This window comes from Budorcas taxicolor, chromosome 22 (genome assembly GCF_023091745.1).
Source record: "Budorcas taxicolor isolate Tak-1 chromosome 22, Takin1.1, whole genome shotgun sequence".
In the NCBI taxonomy this organism is placed as follows: Eukaryota; Metazoa; Chordata; class Mammalia; order Artiodactyla; family Bovidae; genus Budorcas; species Budorcas taxicolor.
The window spans coordinates 45,124,262-45,146,267 of record NC_068931.1 but is presented as its reverse complement, the minus strand read 5'-3'; the positions used below and the strand labels follow the sequence as shown (position 1 = coordinate 45,146,267).

Here is a 22,006-nt window from a genome sequence, read left to right as displayed (position 1 = left end):
CTTTTTAAATTGGACTTCATCAAAATTTAAATCTTCTGTGTGGTCACCAACCCACAGAATGGGAGAATATATTTGCAACTCATTTATTTGATAAGGGACTGAATGTATAAAGAATTCTTACAAAACAAAACAATAAAAGACAAGTAATTCAATTTTCAAATGGGCAAAGACGTGAATGACATTTCTGCCCCCATATCAAAAAAAAAAAACAAAACAAAAACCTGTGGCCAACGCAAATTATAAGGTGCTCAGCATTACTAGTCATTCAGTTCAGTTCAGTTCAGTCGCTCAGTCATGTTCAACTCTTTGCAACCCCATGAATTACAGCACGCTAAGACTCCCTGTCCATTACCAACTCCCAGAGTTAACCCAAATTCATGTCCATTGAGTTGGTGATGCCATCCAGCCATCTCATCCTCGGTCGTCCCCTTCTCCTCCTGCCCCCAATCCCTCCCAGTCTTTTCCAATGAGTCAACTCTTCACATGAGGTGGCCAAAGTATTGGAGTTTCAGCTTTAGCATCAGTCCTTCCAAAGAAATCCCAGGACTCATCTCCTTCAGAATGGACTGGTTGGATCTCCTTGCAGTCCAAGGGACTCTCAAGAGTCTTCTCCAAGCGTCTTTTAATTTCATGGCTGCAATCACCATCTGCAGTGATTTTGGAGCCCCCCAAAATAAAGTCTGAAACTGTTTTCACTGTTTCCCCATCTATTTCCCATGAAGTGATGGGACCAGATGCCATGATCTTCATTTTCTGAATGTTGAGCTTTAAGCCAACTTTTTCACTCTCCTCTTTCACTTTCATCAAGAGGCTTTTTAGTTCCTCTTCACTTTCTGCCATAAGGCTGGTGTCATCTGCATATCTGAGGTAATTAATATTTCTCCCAGCAAAATCTTGATTCCAGCTTGTGCATCTTCCAGCCCAGAATTTCTCATGATATACTCTGCATATAAGTTAAATAAGCAGGGTGACAATATACAGCCTTGACATACTCCTTTTCCTATTTAAGGAAATGCAAATCAAACTCACAATGAGATGCCACTTCATATCTAGTAGGATGTCTATAATAAAAACGGTGCAAAATAGTCAATGCTGGTGAGGATATGGAGAAATTGGAATCTTTATATGTTGCTATAAAGGGAATGGCAACCTACTCCAGTATTCTTGCCTGGCGAATCCCATGGGCAGAGGTGCTTGGTGGGCTATAGTCCATGGGGTTGCAAAGAGTCAGACATGACTGAGCAACTAACACACAGATATTACTAGGGAGATGGTACAATGGCTTGGTTGCTTCAGAAAACAGTCCGAAAGTTCTTAAAAATGTTAGAAATAGACTTATCATGTAACCTAGGTATTCTGCTTCTAGATATGCTGCTGCTGCTAAGTCGCTTCAATCGTGTCTGACTGTGCAACCCCATAGACAAAAGCCCACTAGGCTCCTCTGTCCCTGGGACTCTCCAGGCTAGAATATTGGACTAGATTGCCATTTCCTTCTCCAATTTCACTTCTAGATATACACTGAAGAAATTTGAAAACATATGTTCACATAAAACCCTGTACATGAATGTTCACAGCAGCATCACTTTTTATAATAGCCATAATGTAAAAATACAATCCATATGTCAACTGATAAATGAATTAAAAAAGTGGTATATCCATATAATGGAATATTACTCAGCCATAAAAAAGAAGTACTGTTACATACTATAGAAGAGATAAGACTGGAAAAACAGTGTATTAAACAAAAGAAGACAAAAAATATTCCACTTACATGAATTATTCAGAACACAAAAATCTACAGTGACTGAAAGTAGGTTAGCAGTTGTAGAGACTGCAGAGAGCAGATAACCGAGTGTGACTGCTTATGGCTACATGATATATTTTTTGGATAGTGAAAATGTTCTGTAATTAGATTGTAGTATTGATGGCATAAATCTGCAGGTATACTAAAAATTACTGAATTAAAGACACCAAACGGGTGAATTTTATGATGAGTAATCATATCTCGCTGAAGAAGGCTTTCTTATCTCTTCTTGCTATTCTCTGGAACTCTGCATTCAGATGCTTATGCCTTTCCTTTTCTCTTTTGCTTTTCACCTCTCTTCTTTTCACAGCTATTTGTAAGGCCTCCCCAGACAGCCATTTTGCTTTTTTGCATTTCTTTTCCATGGGGATGGTCTTGATCCCTGTCTCCTGTACAATGTCACGAACCTCATTCCATAGTTCATCAGGCACTCTATCTATCAGATCTAGGCCCTTAAATCTATTTCTCACTTCCACTGTATAATCATAAGGGATTTGATTTAGGTCATACCTGAATGGTCTAGCGGTTTTCCCTACTTTCTTCAATTTGAGTCTGAATTTGGCAATAAGGAGTTCATGATCTGAGACACAGTCAGCTCCTGGTCTTGTCTTTGTTGACTGTATAGAGCTTCTCCATCTTTGGTTGCAAAGAATAGAATCAATATGATTTTGGTGTTGACCATCTGGTGATGTCCATGTGTAGAGTCTTCTCTTGTGTTGTTGGAAGAGGGTGTTTGCTATGACCAGTGCATTTTCTTGGCAAAGCTCTATTAGTCTTTGCCCTCCTTCATTCCGCATTCCAAGGCCAAATTTGCCTCTTACTCCAAGTGTTTCTTGACTTCCTACTTTTGCATTCCAGTCCCCTATAATGAAAAGGACATCTTTTTTGGGTGTTAGTTCTACAAGGTCTTGTAGGTCTTCATAAAACCGTTCAGCTTCTTCAGTGTTACTGGTTGGGGCATAGACTTGGATAACTGTGATACTGAATGGTTTGCCTTGGAGATGAACAGAGATCATTCTGTTGTCTTTGAGACTGCATCCAAGTACAGCATTTCAGACTCTTTTGTTGACCATGATGGCTACTCCATTTCTCCTGAGGGATTCCTGCCCGCAGTAATAGATATAATGGTCATCTGAGTTAAATTCACCCATTTGGAAAAGGTCAGTTTTCATTCCAATTCCAAAGAAAGGCAATGCCAAAGAATGCTCCAACTACTGCACAAATGCACTCATCTCACATGCTAGTAAAGTAATGCTCAAAATTCTCCAAGCCAGACTTCAGCAACATGAGAACCATGAACTGCTTGATTTTCAAGCTGGTTTTAGAAAAGGCAGAGGAACCAGAGATCAAATTACCAACATCCGCTGGAGCATGGAAAAAGCAAGAGAATTCCAGAAAAACATCTATTTCTGCTTTATTGACTATGCCAAAGCCTTTGACTGTGTGGATCACAATAAACTGTGGAAAATTCTGAAAGAGATGGGAATACCAGACCACCTGACCTGCCTCTAGAGAAACCTGTATGCAGGTCAGGAAGCAACAGTTAGAACTGGACATGGAACAACAGACTGGTTCCAAATAGGAAAAGGAGTACATCAAGGCTGTCTATTGTCACCCTGCTTATTTAACTTATATGCAGAGTACATCATGGGAAACGCTGGACTGGAAGAAACACAAGCTGGAATCAAGATTGCCGGGAGAAATATCAATCACCTCAGATATGCAGATGACACCACCCTTATGGCAGAAAGTGAAGAGGAACTAAAAAGCCTCTTGATGAAAGTGAAAAGGAGAGTAAAAAAGTTGGCTTAAAGCTCAACATTCAGAAAATGAAGATTATGGCATCCGGTTCCATCACTTCATGGGAAATAGATGGGGAAACAGTGGAAACAGTGTCAGACTTTATTTTGGGGGGCTCCAAAATCACTGCAGATGGTGACTGCAGCCATGAAATTAAAAGACGCTTACTCCTTGGAAGAAAAGTTATGACCAACTTAGACAGCATATTCAAAAGCAGAGACATTACTTTGCCGACTAAGGTCCATCTAGTCAAGACTATGGTTTTTCCAATAGTCACGTATGGATGTGAGAGTTGGACTGTGAAGAAGGCTGAACACCGAAGAATTGATGCTTTTGAACTGTGGTGTTGGAGAAGACTCCTGAGAGTCCCTTGGACTGCAAGGAGATCCAACCAGTCCATTCTGAAGGAGGTCAGCCCTGGGATTTCTTTGGAAGGAATGATGCTGAAGCTGAAACTCCAATACTTTGGCCACCTCATGCAAAGAGCTGACTCATTGGAAAAGACTCTGATGCTGGGAGGGATTGGGGGCAGGAGAAGGGGACGACAGAGGATGAGATGGCTGGATGGCATCACTGACTCGATGGACGTGAGTCTGAGTGAACTCCGGGACTTGGTGATGGACAGGGAGGCCTGGCGTGCTGCGATTCATGGGGTCGCAAAGAGTCGAACATGACTGAGCGACTGAACTGAACTCAATCATATCTCATCAAAGTAGATATTAAAAGATGAAAAAAAAAAGGGGGTTGTCAAAAGGTTACTAAGGTCAACCAGATAGTCCAAACAGGATTAGTTAGATTTGTCACTTTCCTAACATCCCTATTTTTGTTTTCTTCTTTGCTGTTTCCATTTTTCTTTTCTTGTTAAGTTTTGTCTATCTTTTACTCCAGTTAAAATCAATTCTAGAGCAAATATAAATAAACTTTATTTATTTGCTATAAACAAATAACTATATAAATCAACCTAGCCAAATTTTACTATCTGATTCAATTTAGGACACTTCCTAGTATATTACATTTCTTCCTTTCTATAAGTTCAGTTCAGTCGCTCAGTCATGTCCAACTCTTTGTGACCCCAAGGACTGCAGCACGCCAGGCCTCCCTGTCTATCACCCACTCCCAGAGTGTGTTCAAACTCATGTCCATTGCATCTGTGATGCCATCCAACCATCTCATCCTCTGTTGTCCCCTTCTCCTCCCACCTTCAATCTTTCCCGGCATCAGGGGCTTTTCCAATAAGTCGGTTCTTCACATCAGGTGGCCAAAGTATTGGAGTTTCAGCTTCAGCATCAGTCCTTCCAGTGAATATTAAGGACTGATTTCCTTTAGGACTGACTGCTTGGATCTCCTTGCAGTCCAAGTGACTCTCAAGAGTCTTCTCCAACACCACAGTTCAAAACCATCAATTCTTCAGAGCTCAGCTTCGTTTATAGTCCAATTCTCAAATCCATACACGACTACTGGAAAGAAACATAGCCTGGACTGGATGGACCTTTGTTGGCAAAGTAATGTCTCTGCTTTTTAATATGCTATCTAGGTTTGTCATAACTTTTATTCCAAGGAGCAAGCATCTTTTAATTTTATGACTGCAGTCACCATGTGCAGTGATTTTGGAGCCCCCAAAATAAACTCTCTCACTGTTTCCATTGTTTCCCCATCTATTTGCCATGAAGCGATGGGACCAGATGCCATGATCTTAGTTTTTGGAATGTAGAGTTTTAAGCCACCTTTTTCACTCTCCTCTTTCGCTTTCATCAGGCAGCTCTTTAGCTCTTTGCTTTCTGCCATAAGGGTGGTATCATCTGTATATCTGAGGTTATTGATATTTCTCTTCGCAATCTTGATTCCATCTTGTGCTTCATCCAGCCTGGCATTTCACACGATGTACTCTGCATATATGTTAAATAAGCAGGGTGACAATATACAGCTTTGATGTACTCCTTTTCCTATTTGGAACCAGTCTGTTGTTACATGTCCAGTTCTAACTGCTGCTTTCTGACCTGCATACAGATTTCTCAGGAGGCAGGTCAGGTGGTCTGGTATTCCCATCTCTTTCAGAATTTTCCAGTTTGTTGTGATCCACACAGTCAAAGGCTTTGGCATAGTCAATAAAGAAGAAATAGATGTTTTTCTGGAATTCTCTTACTTTTTTGATGATCCAGCAGACATTGGCAATTTGATCTCTGGTTCCTCTGCCTTTTCTAATACCAGTTTGAACATCTGCAAATTCATGGTCCATGTACTGTTGAAGCCTGGCTTGGAGAATTTTGAGCATTACTTTGCTAGCATGTGAGATGAGTACAATTGTGAGGTAGTTTGAACATTCTTTGGCATTGTCTTTCTTTGGTATTGGAATGAAAACTGCCCTTTTCCAGTCCTGTGGCCACTGCCGAGCTTTCCAAATTTCTTGGCATATTGAGTGCAGCACTTTCACAGCATAATCTTTGAGGATTTGAAATAGCTCAACTGGAATTCCATCACTTCCACTAGCTTTGTCCATAGTGATGCTTCCTAGGGTCCATTTGACTTCACATTCCAGGATGTCTGGCTCTAGGTGAGTGATCACACCATCATGGTTATCTGGGTCATTAAGGTCTTTTTTATATAGTTCTTCTGTGTATTCTTGCCACCTCTTCTTAATATCTTCTGCTTCTGTTAGGTCCATACCATTTCTGTCGTTTATTGTGCTCATCTTTGCATGAAACATTCCCTTGGTATCTCTAATTATCTTGAGGAGATCTCTAGTCTTTCCCATTCTATTATTTTCCTCCATTTCCTTGCATTGAGCACTGAGGAAGGCTTTCTTATCTCTCCTTGCTATTCTTTGGAACTCTGCATTCAAATGGGTATATCTTTCCTTTTCTCCTTTGCCTTTAGCTTCTCTTTCTTTTCTCAGCTATTTTTAAGGCCTCCTTGGACAAGCATTTTGCCTTTTTGCATTTCTTTTTCTTGGGGACGGTCTTGATCACTGCCTCCTGTACCATGTCATGAACCCCATCCATAGTTCTTTAAGCACTCTGTCTATCAGATCTAATCCCTTGAATCTATTTGTCACTTCCACTGTATAAACATAAACGATTTGATTCAGGTCATGTCTGAATGATTTAGGGAGGCCTGGTGTGCTGCAATTCATGGGGTAGCAAAGAGTTGGACACGACTGAGCGACTGAACTGAACTGAACTGAATGGTTTAGTTTCTTTTCCTACTTTCTTCAATTTAAGTCTGAATTTGGCATTAAGAAGATCATGATCTGAGCCACAGTCAGCTCCTGGTCTTGTTTTTGCTGAATGTATAGAGCTTCTCCATCTTTTGCTGCAAAGAATATAATCAATCTGATTTCGGTATTGACCTTCTGGTGATGTCCATGTTTGAAGAGTATGAAAAGGCAAAAAGGTATGACACTGAAAGGTGAACTCCCCAGGCTGATAGATGCCCAATATGCTACTAGAGAAAAGCAGAGAAATAACTCCAGAAAGAATGAAGATATGGAGACAAAGCAGAAACAACACACAGTTGTTGATGTGATGGGGATGGAAGTAATGTCCAATGCTGTAAAGAGCAAGATTGCAACAGGAACCTGAAATGTTAGGTCAATGAATCAAGGCAGATTGGAAGTGGTCAAACAGGAGATGGAAAGAGTGAACACTGACATTTTAGGAATCAGTGAACTAAAATGGATGGAATGGGTGAATTTAACTCAGATGACCATTATATCTACTACTGTGGACAAAAATCCCTTAGAAGAAATGGAGTAGCCATCATAGTCAACAAAAGAGTCCAAAACACAGTACCTGGATACAATTTCAAAATCGACAGAATGATCTCTGTTCATTTCCAAGGCAAACCATTCAATATCACAATAATCCAAGTCTATGCCCCAACCAGTAATGCTGAAGAAGCTGAAGTTTAACAGTTCTATGAAGACCTACAAAACCTTCTAGAACTAACACCCAAAAAAGATGTCCTCTTCTTTATAGAGGACTGGAATGCAAAAGTAGGAAGTCAAGAGCTACCTAGAGAGACAGGCAAATTGGCCTTGGAGTACAAAACGAAGCAGGGCAAAGGCTAAAAGTTTTGCCAAGAGAACACACTGGTTATAGCAAACACCGTCTTGTAACAACACAAGAGAAGTCTCTAGACACGGACAGCACCAGATGGTCAATACCAAAATCAGATTGATTATATTCTTTTCAGCCAAAGATGGAGAAGCTCTATACAGTCAGCAAAAACAAAACCAGAAGCTGACTGTGTTTCAGATCATGAACTCCTTATTGCCAAATTCAGACTTTCTGTAAGAGAGAGGAATATTTCCTTCTGTACACTGGCAGTTCTTCTATTGATGAAAGTGAGGTACAAAGAGTAGTTTGTCTAAAATTTTATCTTTGCCCTAGTATTTTCTCCCTTGAAGTCTCACTTGGTGATCTGACTACATAAAAAAGTTGCTGAGAATACACAGAGCACTAAGAAAAGATACACTGAGTGCTAGTCATTTTACTTGTGGTCTAAGGCCATTTTTCGAAGCGGGAGGAGGTAACCCTTAGTCACTTCTGGAAGGCTTCTGGAGTAATCTGTAATGCTATGATTCTTGTGTTTCAAGCTCCTCTTAAACACATCAGCTCTAAGAATCATAACCAATTTCTAAACTCAAATAGACAACGAAGATTTCCAGCATTTCCTGGCATCTCAGTGCTAGTGACCCCATCTACACAAAGCCTGAATATCTTTTAAGTAGGATTCAGAGGTTTTGTCTCCCTGCAACTTTCTGGTCAGCAGGACTGCTGTTAAGACATTCAAAAAAGAAAAGGTATCCAATGGGTGGTTCTGACCACTGACTGTGAGTGCTTCTATGCAGAGGCGTGTGTGGCTAAAAGGTTGTATAAATAAAATCTTAAACACAAACGCACAGTAGCATCAGGAAAACCCTGGCAGGAGGCCAGGGACCAAGAAGAGATTTCCAAAGGAATCTTTCAATTCTGAGGAAACAACTTTTCTGATGGATCACCAGGTCAATTAATTTTTGTGTGATTCCTGGTGATGGTGGCTAGTGTGCTGAAACTTGCTGTGACATGGCTACTTTTGAAAGCTTGATCTGGGCTAATGAACCCTTGAATCAGAGGTGAAAAAAGCCACTGAGAAGGGGATACTGCATGGTGCAAATGCTGCCACTTGTTGCAACATCGATGTGGTGTGGCTACAACATTCTTCGCACACCCAGCCAATTCTGTACTCTTGGTATCAGAGCCCCCTCTTAGGATCCAGCAATACAGAAACATGGGGTCATGACAATTAGTTCTAAATTCTATTCATACATATTTACTGACTGTCTGAGATGTGTTAGGCAGAGTGCTAGGAGTTAGGGAATACATCTTTCTTATCCTCTTAAATTCTGTAAGAGTCAAAAGTCTAGGCTTCCAGAACCCTCCCCCACCAAAGGATTCCACTTCTTCCTCTAACAGACTTTTATCCATTAGTGAATGGTCCCATAATTCTCTTGCCCAGGACAAATCTCTCTATTTTTACTTCTTCTTTCTTCCTAGACATGCTTCCTGGGTCTGTCTTTACTACTCTTTAGGTCTGTCCTCCTCTGATTTAGCTCTGGTTTTTCAATGTTCCCTTTACAACGTGGTATCCAGACACTGCTGAATCAGTGTATAATCCTAAAACTACTTTCTCTCTCACTGTGGATCCTCATATTTCTGTTCATGGGACTTACATTTCTTTTTATCTTTTTCATTTTGAAGTCACCTAAAACTCTATGTCAGAGTTTTCCTGTTTTTCCAACTTGATGCAAGAATACAAGACCCTGGCAGATAGCAGGGCCTTGAGATGGAAGGAGACTGGGTCCCTGAATCACATGGAGAAGTACTGCTCACTGACCAGAAACATTTGGCCCTGAACTGCTACCATACTTTGTCACATATTTGTGAAGTCAGTTTAGCCTACCCTAATTAAAATAATTAACCTCATCTTTTTTTCTCCCCAGATAAACTGTTCTAAATTACTACCTGTATTGCACACTTAGCTAATTTCAAATAATCATAGGATTTTGCATTGTTAAGTCTGTGTAAATCAGTTCAAATTTTTATTTCAATTCAGTGTCTTTAAACATGAGAAAAACTCTACAAGGAAGGCATTTAAACCAGTAGTGATATGTCTACTCTTACTCTGCAAGAGTAAAGTACGTATTCAAGGCAAAATGAACAGAGGCTCCATTTACCTAGAAAACAAGAAGCAAGGACCAATCCCCAGGAATAGGCTGATAAGTATCTTCATGTTGGTGCTGTGTCTTATGTATATGTGTTGTCCAAAGTCCAGATATCTTATGCATAAACAAACAAAAAGTAGTCACAAGGAAGCCATTCACATCACCCTTATCTTTTATGAAGAGGTATTGTCAGACTTTATAGCATGTATCCACACTAAACCTAGTTTCTAAATTATATTTTCTGTTCATTAAATTCAATTCTGCTTAATCCATTCATTTATTCACTCATCCATCCCTTTAACAAATAAGCCTGCTGTAGACTCAGCACTGAAGCAGGTTTATGTAGGATAATAAGAAGTAGAAGATATAGCTCCTGGCCCAGCAGACTTTATAATTTGTTTCCACATTTCTTGTCACCTAGCATGTGACAGATGAACCTGTTCTGATGACTGTTTTGAGCTTTTAATTTCAATAAACATTTATTTTGTGCCTAGTCCATGCTAAGCACTGGGCTAAAGATGCTGCAAGAAGTTGACTATAAAGATAGGAGATATGATGGGTGCTAAAATGAAAATGGTAATGGTATTTATCCAATTCAAAAGCACTGACTCTTAAATAAAGTCTTTGAGATCAAGGGCTGCTCCTTACATTTCTTTGTTTTACCCTCTCATCATCTGAGTCATTCCCCTTAAGTCCTCTTAGGTTCCCTGTAGCTTAGGCTACAAACTCTCTCACAGGATGGCTGGTAAGTGAAAGAGATCCACTTTGCTCTTCTTGACATCTCAGGGCAACCAAGGGAAGATGAAATCCTCTGGACTCCTTGAGTGGGACAATGGGTTTATACATATATGACAGGTACTGCACAGAGTTGAAGGGAAACAAAATCCTCATTGTTCATCTAATATCTATTTTTCATTTGGGAAAGGATGCGTACCATTGAAATATTTAGTATGAGTAAATGCTTAACTGATGTGGAATTAGCATTCATGTTGTGTGTGTGATAACCATAAGGTGGAATGCCCTTGGTACTGGGAGATACACACTGAAGTAGGGAGCAGTAAATAGCCGTGCTGCCTGAAATCTGGTTTTCAAATGGGTCATCAAATTGGATAAACTTGACAAATGTCAGTGACTCTAGGTATAGTGTATGTGGATGTTCACGTATTATTATTCTTTCAAATTTTCTGTACATTTCAACCTTTTCATAATAAAAAGTTGGTTAAAAAATGCTTGTCTACCATGTGTAGTTTCGAGCAACTCAAAGGACTGCTCCCCACTCACCCTCATACCCAACCCATTTCATCTCTGTCTTACTTTCTCTTTCAATAGTTGTGATCTGAAATTCTACCATCAAGAGCCTCAACCAATTTAGCTAAAATGTTTTATTCATATTAAAATGTAGATATGCATTTACATGGTACATATACATGTATTATTATGTATTAGCAATTAGTCAGATTATATTATACATAAATAAATACATAATACAGGTGCTGGTTAGAGGTGATGGGAAAAAAAATAAAATAAAACATGTGAATTTACATGGGACTCCTAAAAGGGATATACATAGAAAGAGAGGCAGAGAAAGATTTGGTGGGTGAGAAGAGTGCACCACAGCAGTGTTTGTCCAGCAGAACTTTCTACAATGATGAAATATTCTGTATCTGTGCTACCAATACGGCAGCCACCGCCACATCTAACTGTTGGGTCCTTGAGATGTATCTAGTGTAATTAAAGAACTGAACTAATTTTATTTCATGTTAATTACTAATTAAAATTTAAATTGCCACTTGTGGCTGGTGGCTATCATATTGAACTATGAAGCTCTAGAGAGATATGAGCCTGGAGAGGCAGAAAACTGTAGTTTCTAGAAGTGAGTTGGTAACTGTAGAATTAAAATTTCCTAAGGGAATTAAAAGGATATTCTAATATGTATAATTTGTGGGGAAAGAGTGAAAGAGAAAAAGTGGTCATATATTCTACTAGGAATTTTTGTCCCTGGGTAATACTTCTAATTGGTCAAATCAAAAGTATTGCAGAGTAGATGTGCCTACTACCAAATCTCTCTATATAGTTTATACATGCAGCATATTTATACATTCAGTATATACTGATGGGTTATTATGACAGAAGTTATGGTTTTTCCAGTGGTCATGTATGGATGTGAGAGCTGACCACAAAGAAAGCTGAGCACCAAGGAATTGATGCTTTTGAACTGAAGTATTGGGGAAGACTCTTGAGAGTCCCTTGGACTTCAAGGAGATGAAACCAGTCAATCCTAAAAGAAATCAACCCTGAATATTCATTGGAAGGACAAATGGTAAAGTTGAAACTCAATACTTTGGCCACCTGATGCAAACTGACTCATTAGGAAAGACCCTGATGTTGGGAAAGATTGAAGGCAGGAGGAGAAGGGGATGACAGCGGATGAGATGGTTAGATGGCATCACCAACTTGATGGATATGACTTTGAGCAAGCTCCAGGAGCTGGTGATGGACAGGGAAGCCTGGTGTGCTGCAGTCCATGGGGTTGCAAAGAGTCAGATACAACTGAGCAACTGAACTGAACTGATTATGACAGGAAAGAGTTTCTAAGAGGTGGGATACATAAAATTACCAGTGTCTTTTCAGATACCCATTGAGTGGATCAAATATCCATGTCATCTACTTCTCTACCCAAAACTTGAGCCAAGACATAAAGGATGCCTCCCTCATGACCAAGGGCTGAAATGCATCTCCTCCAGTGGGAAGAAGTCATTGAGCTGCAACGAAAGATGATGCTAAGAACACAATCAGGAAAATATTCAACTCATTAGATGGATATGTTTGGTTTCACAAGCTAGATTTTCAGAAGTCTGTCTCCTGTTGACTTTTTCTTTCAACTTTTCAGTATCATTGCTCCTTCCTGAACAAAGGACAAGGAAGTCAAGAGTTATCCCAGTAGACACAGCCCAGGAGTTTGCATTTCTAACAAATTCCCATGCTGATGCTGCTGGCCTGGGGGCCACTTTTTGAAAACAAATGTCCGTGGCATTCGCTGTAAGAGTGCATTAATTTTTCTTCTGTGCATCTAGAAGGGTGCTAGCTACGTATCATTTTCGGGAGAATGGGGAAAAAGCTCTAACTCATATCTTTTTCTGTAAGACTGTATTCTCTCATGGAACCTAGGCAAGATTTGAGCATCAGTGGGGAGAGAAGACTTGAGGTGTCCTCACATCTACAATGCAGCATGAAGATAGAAGTTTTGTAATGTTCAACACTTGTTAATAGAATTTTAAGCTTACTCTTTGCTTTATATTTTGATTCTCAAATTTCTTTGTTTCAGGAGAAGTGGTTCTCAAACATGAGAGCTTAGAAAGTTGTCTTTGAGGTTTTAAAACAGATTGATGAAAAGCTGACCCCTACTCGCTCCCAGATACAGCATCTGGGGTAAGATCTGAGAACTGGCATTTCTAACAGGTGACAGTGATACTGCTTGTCCTGGGACCACACCTTGAAATGACAAGTCTATTTGTCTCAGCTTTCCTTATCTTCTACATCTCTAGCCTGCATTCCAAAGGCCAGCAAACTGTGATCAACTGTTTTCCCAAATTGTTTTAATGAAATGTATCTGTACCCATTCATTTATGTATTGTCTGTGGCTCCTTCAGTTACAATAGTGAAGTTAAGTGGTTTCAACAGAGACTTAGTAGCCTACAAGTCTACAATATTTATTATTTGGCCCTTTATAGAAAAAGTCCATTTCCAGTTTTCTTTCTTCTCCTTAAACATGACATTTATTAAACAACTTCTATAAACAGGGCACTTAATAAATATCTTTGTATTCTACCTTCACAATAATATAAATGGAATTGGCTTCCCTGGTGACTCAGACAGTAAAGTGTCTGCCTTCAATGCGGGAGACCCGTGTTTGATCCCCGGGTCGGGAAGATCCCCTGGAGAAGGACACGGCAACCCATTCCAGTACTCTTGCCTGGAAAATCCCGTGGATGGAGGAGCCTGGTAGGCTACAGTCCATGGGGTTGCAAAGAGTCAGACATGACTGAGTGACTTCATTTTCACTTTTCTATATCACAAGGTCTAATAATTTGCATAAAGTGAAAGTGAAAGTCGCTCAGTCATGTCTGACTCTTTGTGACCCCATGGACTCTATACAGTTAATGGAATTCTCCAGGCCAGAATACTGGAGTGGGTAGCCTTTCCCTTCTCCAGGGGATCTTCCCAACCCAAGATTCGAACCCAGGTCTCCAGCATTGCAAGTGGATTCTTTACCAGCTGAACCATAAGGGAAGCCCAATTTGCATAAAGAAATACCTAAATCAGGACCTCTGTACAGCCTGTGGTGCCCAATGCATAATGAAATTGTAAGTCTCAAAAATTAAGAATTTCAAGATGATGAGAACAGAGCATTAACCAAGTATGGGGCCCAATGTTACTGAATAGGTCACATGCTCATGATCTAAGCAGAGTGTCCAGTCCTGACCTGGCTGCCTCTGAGGTCTGAAACTCTCTCCTGCATGGCAGACTCAGGAGTCTCATATACCATGACCAACAAGCATTGTCATGGTGAACTACTGCAGTTTTTCCTTGGAGGTAGGATCTTCTCTCCTGAGAAACCATTCCAAGTATATTCTCAATATCCTTGTATTATGTATGACTCCCCTTCTCAAGCCCCAGGAACAGTCTCCTGGGGAAAAAAAAACACATCTCTGCATTCCCCCAAATACTTAGCACCTAGAAACCAGTCAACAAATATAACTTTTATATTAAAAAGTGCTCCCCTTATACTACAGAGGATTTAAAATAATTTTTCAATGAATTATTGCTGAATTAGTAGATATCAACAAGGGTAACATGAAGAAAGACACGGCAGAGAGTACTGTAACTTGCCAAAAGAGAATATGGAGTAATAAAGACATTATACCTTAGTTTGCCATCACTCAAAATTTCATGGTGGGCACCACAATAGAACCTCAGTGTCTGCCCATATGACTCAGGGCTATTTTCCCAAACTTGTAGCAGAGAGTACTGTTGGACATCTTCTCAGTACTGAGGTGTAAGTGACAGCAATTCAACAACACATGCAAAGCCAAGTCAGTGATCATCTCAAAGAATGCAGCATCTCATGTTATTTGATCACTATATTCTCTGAGCATTTAATCCTCTCAAATATTTTGCAATCACTTCCTCTAATTACAGAGAAAACACATTGGAGTGATGTGCATGCTCGGGAGCATCCCCTCCTGTTTCCTTCTTTCTGTTTAATCAAGAATTTGAATCACCTTTCAGTTTCCTAATCCTATAATCCTAAAAAGAATTTACTCTGCTCCAAACTCTGCTTGGCGAGACCCTGTACAGCGGAACCTGGAGCCCTTTCACAAAGTCTGAGAAGGGAAAGAAAATCCTGAAGGCAGGCTTTTGGCTTCCTTCCAGGAAGCTCAGGAAATTGGGGCCCCTGGAGACAATCTTCTTCTAGCTAAGATTCTGAAGATATGATCTGGGAGGCCTGCATCAAATTTACCTAGAGGGCTTGTTAAAATTCTAACTTTCTGGGTCTCATTCTAGCCATACGAAATTGGAATTTGAAGACAGGAAATCTATCTGTCTTATCTATCTGTCTATGTTTCTAAATTTAATTTTTTCCCGAGTGATAGTGCATGCTAAGTCGCTTCAGTCATGTACAACTCTTTGCAACCCTATGAACTATAGCCTGCCAGGCTCTTCTGTCCATAGGATTCTCTAGACAAGAATACTAGAGTGGGTTGCCATTTCCTACTCCAGGAGATCTTCCCAACCCAGAGATTCAATCTGTGTCTCTTATGTCCCCTGCATTGACAGGAGGGTTCTTTACCACAAGCACCACCTGAGAAGCCCTCTCTATCTATATTTAATTTTTCCCCAAGTGATTATCATGTGGATAAAAAATTGAGAACCAAGTGGCTAGCCATCCACATCCTCAATGTATATTCACTGTATTTCTTTTTTCTTTTAATTGAAGTATAGTTAATTTACTATGTTGTATTAGTTTCAGGTATACAGCAAAGTGATTCAGTTATACATCTACATATATACATACACACACACACACACATATATGTATAATATATAAACATAAACTCAGATTCTTTTCACTTACAAAATATTACAAAATATTGTATAGATTATTACAAAATATTGAGTATGGTTCCCTGTGCTATACAGTAGGTCTTTGTTGGTTACCTATTTTATATATTGTAGTATGTACAAGTTAATCCCAAACTCCTATCCCTTTTATCCCTTTTCCCTTTTGGTAACCATAAATTTGCTTTCTATTCACTCCATAGTTATTAATATTATAGCCCAGTTTTAAAATTCTGACTTATAAATATACAGGATCAATTAAATGATGTAGCCAAAAAGACCTTTGGTCACTACAGGTCATTGCTCTGGGATTCAGAAAGAATGTGGAAGAAGGTGAAGTGGGCTCATTTGGGTTCACAGTCAGGGTACCCACTCCTCAGAGGTCTGGGCACTATAACTATGACACACACCATAAAACTTTTCTGCAACGGCCTGCAGTTCCAATATTCTGACTCTCTGTCTCCATTTAACCCTGGTGTGTGCACTTTAAAAAACTCAACATTTTAATATCCTAATTACACTAAAAAAATTCCACAAACCCAGAAGTGTATTAAAATAATTTCTCAGGCCACGGGTCTGTATTTATTGTTCAGTGAACATGGCCACCATAACTCAGAGAATGAGCCCAAAGCTCAGGACTAGACTGTCTTCCCACATTACCTTCATCGAAAATGATGACCTTGTCTTACCACCTGCACATCTGCTCTTGTTCGTCTGCTGCCAGTGACATGTCTGCCTTGCACGCTCTTTTCTACTTACCACTTCTCTGAGAGCAAAAACAGTGTTTCCTACTTTTCTCCTCTCTCAGAGGCACCTGCAGTGTTTCTCACACAACTCAATTAATGCTATAAACTGGTAAGATATGATGGCCCCTGCTTGATTTGAGGAACTCATCAGTAAAATGAGCTGATGTGTCCCAGACCACATGCTGGGAGGAATACAGATTTGTAATACACCTTCTCATCAGCCCTGGGTCGCTAAATAGGGCAGACTCTTTTTCTCAGAGCCTCCATATGTTCAGCTCACATGGATCAATAGAAGCACCATATTGCCTTCACAAAAGCTTTAGTTGCTCACCCTTTCTAATATACAGAAAATCCCAGATTGTTTTTATCAAACACAGTGATGCCCTGAAGCTTCAGCTTACTGTTTGGGGATAGGGAAGCTGTCCACAGTGAGTTTCATGGACACAAACTGGGATATAACTCAACATTTGGGGTTTTAAATAGCCCCAAACAGACCATGTTAAACTTAAAAGCAGAGAAATGCTCTAACTCTGGAACTCAAACAATCCCAATCTCTAAAGTGCTTTTCCGCAAAAAGGCAGAAAATAAAAAGTTAGGAGTGCACAGCTGCCCAGCCAGAAGCAAAGCGAAGTCCCAACAGGAGTGAGCCAACACGCTCTGGGCGACAGCTGGGTAAACATTTCTGATAAAGACTCACAGTTTTGATAGAACCTTGTGTGTGTGTGATAGTACAGTTCAGTGGATTGATAGCTGCTTAAATAGTCTGCAACCAAAGAGTACTGAGTAAGGACACTGACAAACTAGAACAGACGAGAGAAACACAAAGAAGGATGGCGATGAAAGTGATATGGCGTAACAGGAGGAAGAACGCGGGCATTTAGACTGGAGAATCAGATCCTGGATGCAGAGTGGGGAGACTCAAGGATGACAGTTCTCTTCAAATCATGACATGGAAGATTAATACCGCACATATAGTTCAACTGGGTAGAAATAGGCTAATAGGTCAAAGTTACTAGGACATAGATTTTAGCTAAGCATAAAGTGCTTTTCTAAAAATCAGAATTGTTCACAAATGGGAGGAACTACTGGAAATTTTAGAAGAGGTGGAATGTCCATTGGTAGAGTCTTCATTAGATGGGGAATCAGAACAGTGGCTCTCCCAGATACCTCTCAACTCCAATTCAAAGGTTCTACGTGCCGAGAGGACGTGAGGGCTGGATGGCATCGCTGACTCAATGGACATGAGTTTGAGCAGGCTCCTGGAGACGGTGAAGGCCAGGGAAGCCCGGCGGGCTGCAGTCTACAGGGTCCCAAAGAGTCAGACACGACTGAGCGACTGAACAACAAATGAGCTGAGACCCTGTCCCCATCTTCCCCACACTACCCTCCTCATCCCACGTGGCAGGAGTAGTCAGTGATGCAAGTAACAATCAGTGATGTTAAGAGCATCAAGTGTTATAGGTATGCAATAGCCACAAAGCTCTGGGCAAGTCTATGTTCCTCTCCTTTCACTGATGGAGTGATTAATGCCTATATCAGGAGCATAATGGTGGGTAGGGAGGAAAGGGGAATTGATTTTTACCCCACCATTATATTAAGTATTATACTAAATTTCCTTTAAAAAGGCCTTTGGATCTGGCACTTGATACTGACAAATAACTTTTAATGCATTCAACGTATTTTTTTCTCTTTGGCTGAAATAAATAAAACTAAATGTTGTAGTTTCCCTCGAGGGAATCATTTAATCTTCAAATTAGACACTAAACACTAAGTTGTTCAGTTTATAAGCCATCCTAAAATCCTTAGCCACTTGTCCACTGAGAGGAAAAGATAGTAATTTATGAAGAGATTACATCCTAACACCACTGCCACCTTCCCACTTGGAGGCAGCGTGGAGTTGTGGAAGAGCAATTGTGTGTGAGCCCAATGACCTCCTCCAACAACTTGCTGTGGAGCATCTTGGGCAGCTATTTCACTTCCTCTGTCAAAGGTCACTGCCATTTTGTAGCCCAACCATAATCAGCCAACACAGAAGACTGAACACCACCTGATTTATCTATGAGGACCATGCAGAGAGAGAGAGAATAGTTTCAAAATTCATGGTACTTCCTGCTGATCGTAATTTTTCAAAATTCTCAATAACTTGGTTAAATACTTTTATCCATAGCATTTGATGTGAAAAAATAGTTTTTCAGTTATGTTTTCAACAGTGACTTGGGCCTAAACAGTCTTCTGTTCTCAATGGCTGAAAACTGTTTAGATTCTCTTGGTGGGCCTCTGTTGATCCCTGGAGATTGTTATCTGATACTTGCCTCATTCTTAGATATAATTTAAATGAATGAAATGGGAGAATGCATTTTTCCAAATGGCTAAGATGACTCTGGAAATACTCATGGAGAGTTACTATCTTTCAGTCTACAGTCTATATATCAGTGTGGACATAACAGAAATCCTATATGTCTATAATTAATCCACATCATAATTTCATTTTTCTCCTTCTCTTATGATTTCTAATTGAGTACCATTCTTTCATGCAAATGAAACTTCATGACAATCCAAGAAGCTCAACATTACGATCTCAATTAAGGACACTGATACACTGAGGGGTGAAAAGAAAAAAAAATGATCCAAGCAAGAGCACAAAGAATGGAAGTCTAGGGATTCCCTTTACTAGGGAAGCAAACTGCATGTCTCCTCCAGGAGGCATATGTAAAACAAATTTATATTTACAATTGCTTCCTGCTTGGCTGGCTAAATTGAAGTCATTTTGCCAAGCTTCACAAAGAAAAAGAGAGTACCATTTCCTGAATTCTCTGGCTGGTTCTGGCAAACAGCTTGGGGAGAGGGGAAGTGATTTGCTTGAGGTGATGAGTTAGGAATCTATCAGGCTGCTGAATAGAAACTCAACTGTAATTAGAACAGATTTTAATTTATTTCTTTTTACTTCAATCTTCAACCACTTCTTTTCCTCTCTGAAGTTCTTAGCTTAAACTTTGTAAGTTGTAAGTTATGTTCTCACTGCGTGCAGATCAACAGTGGAGATCTAAAATCTAGGTGTGTCCTACAATGCCTGTTCAACCTTAAAGAAATGAACAAAGTCTAACATACAAAATTTACTAGGCAGTAATGCTCAAACTGCTTTGATCATAAGAAACAATAAATACATTTTTCACTGTAACTGTATACACAGTGTATATTTGTGTGTGCGTGTGTTTCACACATAAGAGTTTAAGAAACAAAATTTATACTTACTAAGAGGCATTTTTATAGTCCTCCCCCCTCCTCCCTTCCTTCTCCCCTCTCTCTTCCCCTCTTATCCCTCCCTTTTCTTCCTCTCCCTTCCTCTCCTTTTGCTAGTAATAATCCACTAGATTGATTTCACAATCTACTAATGGATTATGAGTCTCAACCCAGAAAACAAAACAACGCACCTTCTACAGAGAACAAAAGTGAAAGACTTTTTGCCACTACAGGAAGCCACAGTGGGATGAAGAAAGAACACCGATCTAGCAGCCAGGAGACTGAGGGTTTATTCTTGTTGGCCACCAACTGTATTTTTGAATTGAATATCACCTTTCCTGGTTATAAAGTGTGTGTTAGTTGCTCATTCGCATCCGACTCTTTGTGACCCCATGAGCTATAGCCCGCCAGGCTCCTTTGTCCACGGGATTCTCTGGGCAAGAATACTGGAGAGGGTTACCACTTCCTTCTCCAGGGGATCTTCCTGACCCCCAAGTCCCACATTGCAGGTAGATTCTCTGCCCTCTAAACCAGAACTTGGGCAAATTACTAAACCTCTTCATGCTTTAGTCTCCTTATGTTTCAAATGGAGCTTTCAGAGAACCTACCCTCAAGGGTTATGATGAGGATTTGATGAGTTAAATACACAAAAAGTGTTTAGAACAGTGCCAATGTCTGGCTTTTAGGAAGCAGTCAGTAAATGTTATCTAATATTTTTAAAACTGAGGTATTGCCATCTGTCCTAACTACCCAAACCTTTCACTTAGGTTTTTGTTTGTTTTAAAGAGATGAGAAAGAATTAAATGGGGAGAAATGACTCAAAGTTGTTCTGGGAAGAGGACTGGTGATGTCATTTGACCACAAGCGCTTTTTGAGCCAGCAATGGTTTCTAAAATAGCTGTCATAATCCTAGATGGCAGAAGTTGAAGCAGCAAATTTCAAGGGACACTGCTGACACTCACACCACACTGCTCAGGGCACATTTAGGGCTGTGTCACAGTCCTCAGACTATGCTTAGAGTCTGGAGACAGCAGAAGAGTGAATTCTAGGGAAAGGTGAGCAGAAGTGAGGAGAGACTAGGGACCAAATCATGTCAGGGTTGGCTGTGAACATGAGATGTTTAGCATGAAGATGGGAAGATTCAGGAGAGCCCTGATAACTGCTTTTGAATGACTGAAAAATCATTGTGTAGGGCTTTAGGATAAAGCCAGCAAATAGAAGTTTCAATGAAACAGATTTGAATTCTACATAGAGATTAATTTCCAAACAACAAAAGCCCTCTAGCCACAAAAATAAGTCTGGCCCAACCGAAGCTCTCCATCACAAGAAACATTCAAGCAGAGATGAGATAGCCTAGTAGGTATGTCTAATTGAATTACTGAATTAATAGCAAAATCACATTGAATGGAGACTCTTTAGAGTTAAAATTCTACAGGTTGACACATACGAATGGGCTTTAAAAGGCCTAAAGCCATGCACATATGCAGTGTCATTGTTTCAATGCTGGCTGCAACTAACTGCACCACCTAGGAAGTTTTGCAAGCCCTCCAGAAGACATTCTGCTTCCAATCCTAAATTTCTACATAAGACCAGATCTAAAGTTCCTGGTTCTGTTAGGCGAAGCACACTGATTGAAACCACCCACCCTGGCCAGGCACCATAGTAACCATTTGCATGAGTTGTTTTATGACAGGAGATCCTGATAAGGAATACGGAACTAATAAGCCACCACCAACTGGAAGAGTTCAGGAAAGGTCTAAAGGAGACACCGCGTGTCCGTCCACTTCCCAGAATCCCTCTTGCTAGCATCCATCTTGGCTGAGCGATGCGTGAGCCACCAGGAAAGACTTTTTATTAGAATGATTGGCCAAAGACCACCCGGAAACTAATCCCATCACCATAAAACCTGAGACTGCGAGCTACACGGCAGAGCAGTTCTCCTGGGTTCCCTTACCCTACTGCTCTCCACCCGGGTGCCCTTTCCCAATAAAATCTCTTGCTTTGTCAGCACATGTGTCTCCTTGGACAATTCATTTCCGATTGTTAGACAAGAGCCCAGTTTCGGGCCCTGGAAGGGGTCCCTCTTCCTGCAAC

The 22,006-nt window shown here is 40.3% G+C and overlaps 1 protein-coding gene across 1 annotated transcript in view; it reads right to left on the bottom strand.

Moving 5' to 3' along the window:
- Nucleotides 1-22,006, bottom strand: part of SETBP1 (SET binding protein 1) — a 381,353-nt gene that overhangs the window by 152,336 nt on the left and 207,011 nt on the right.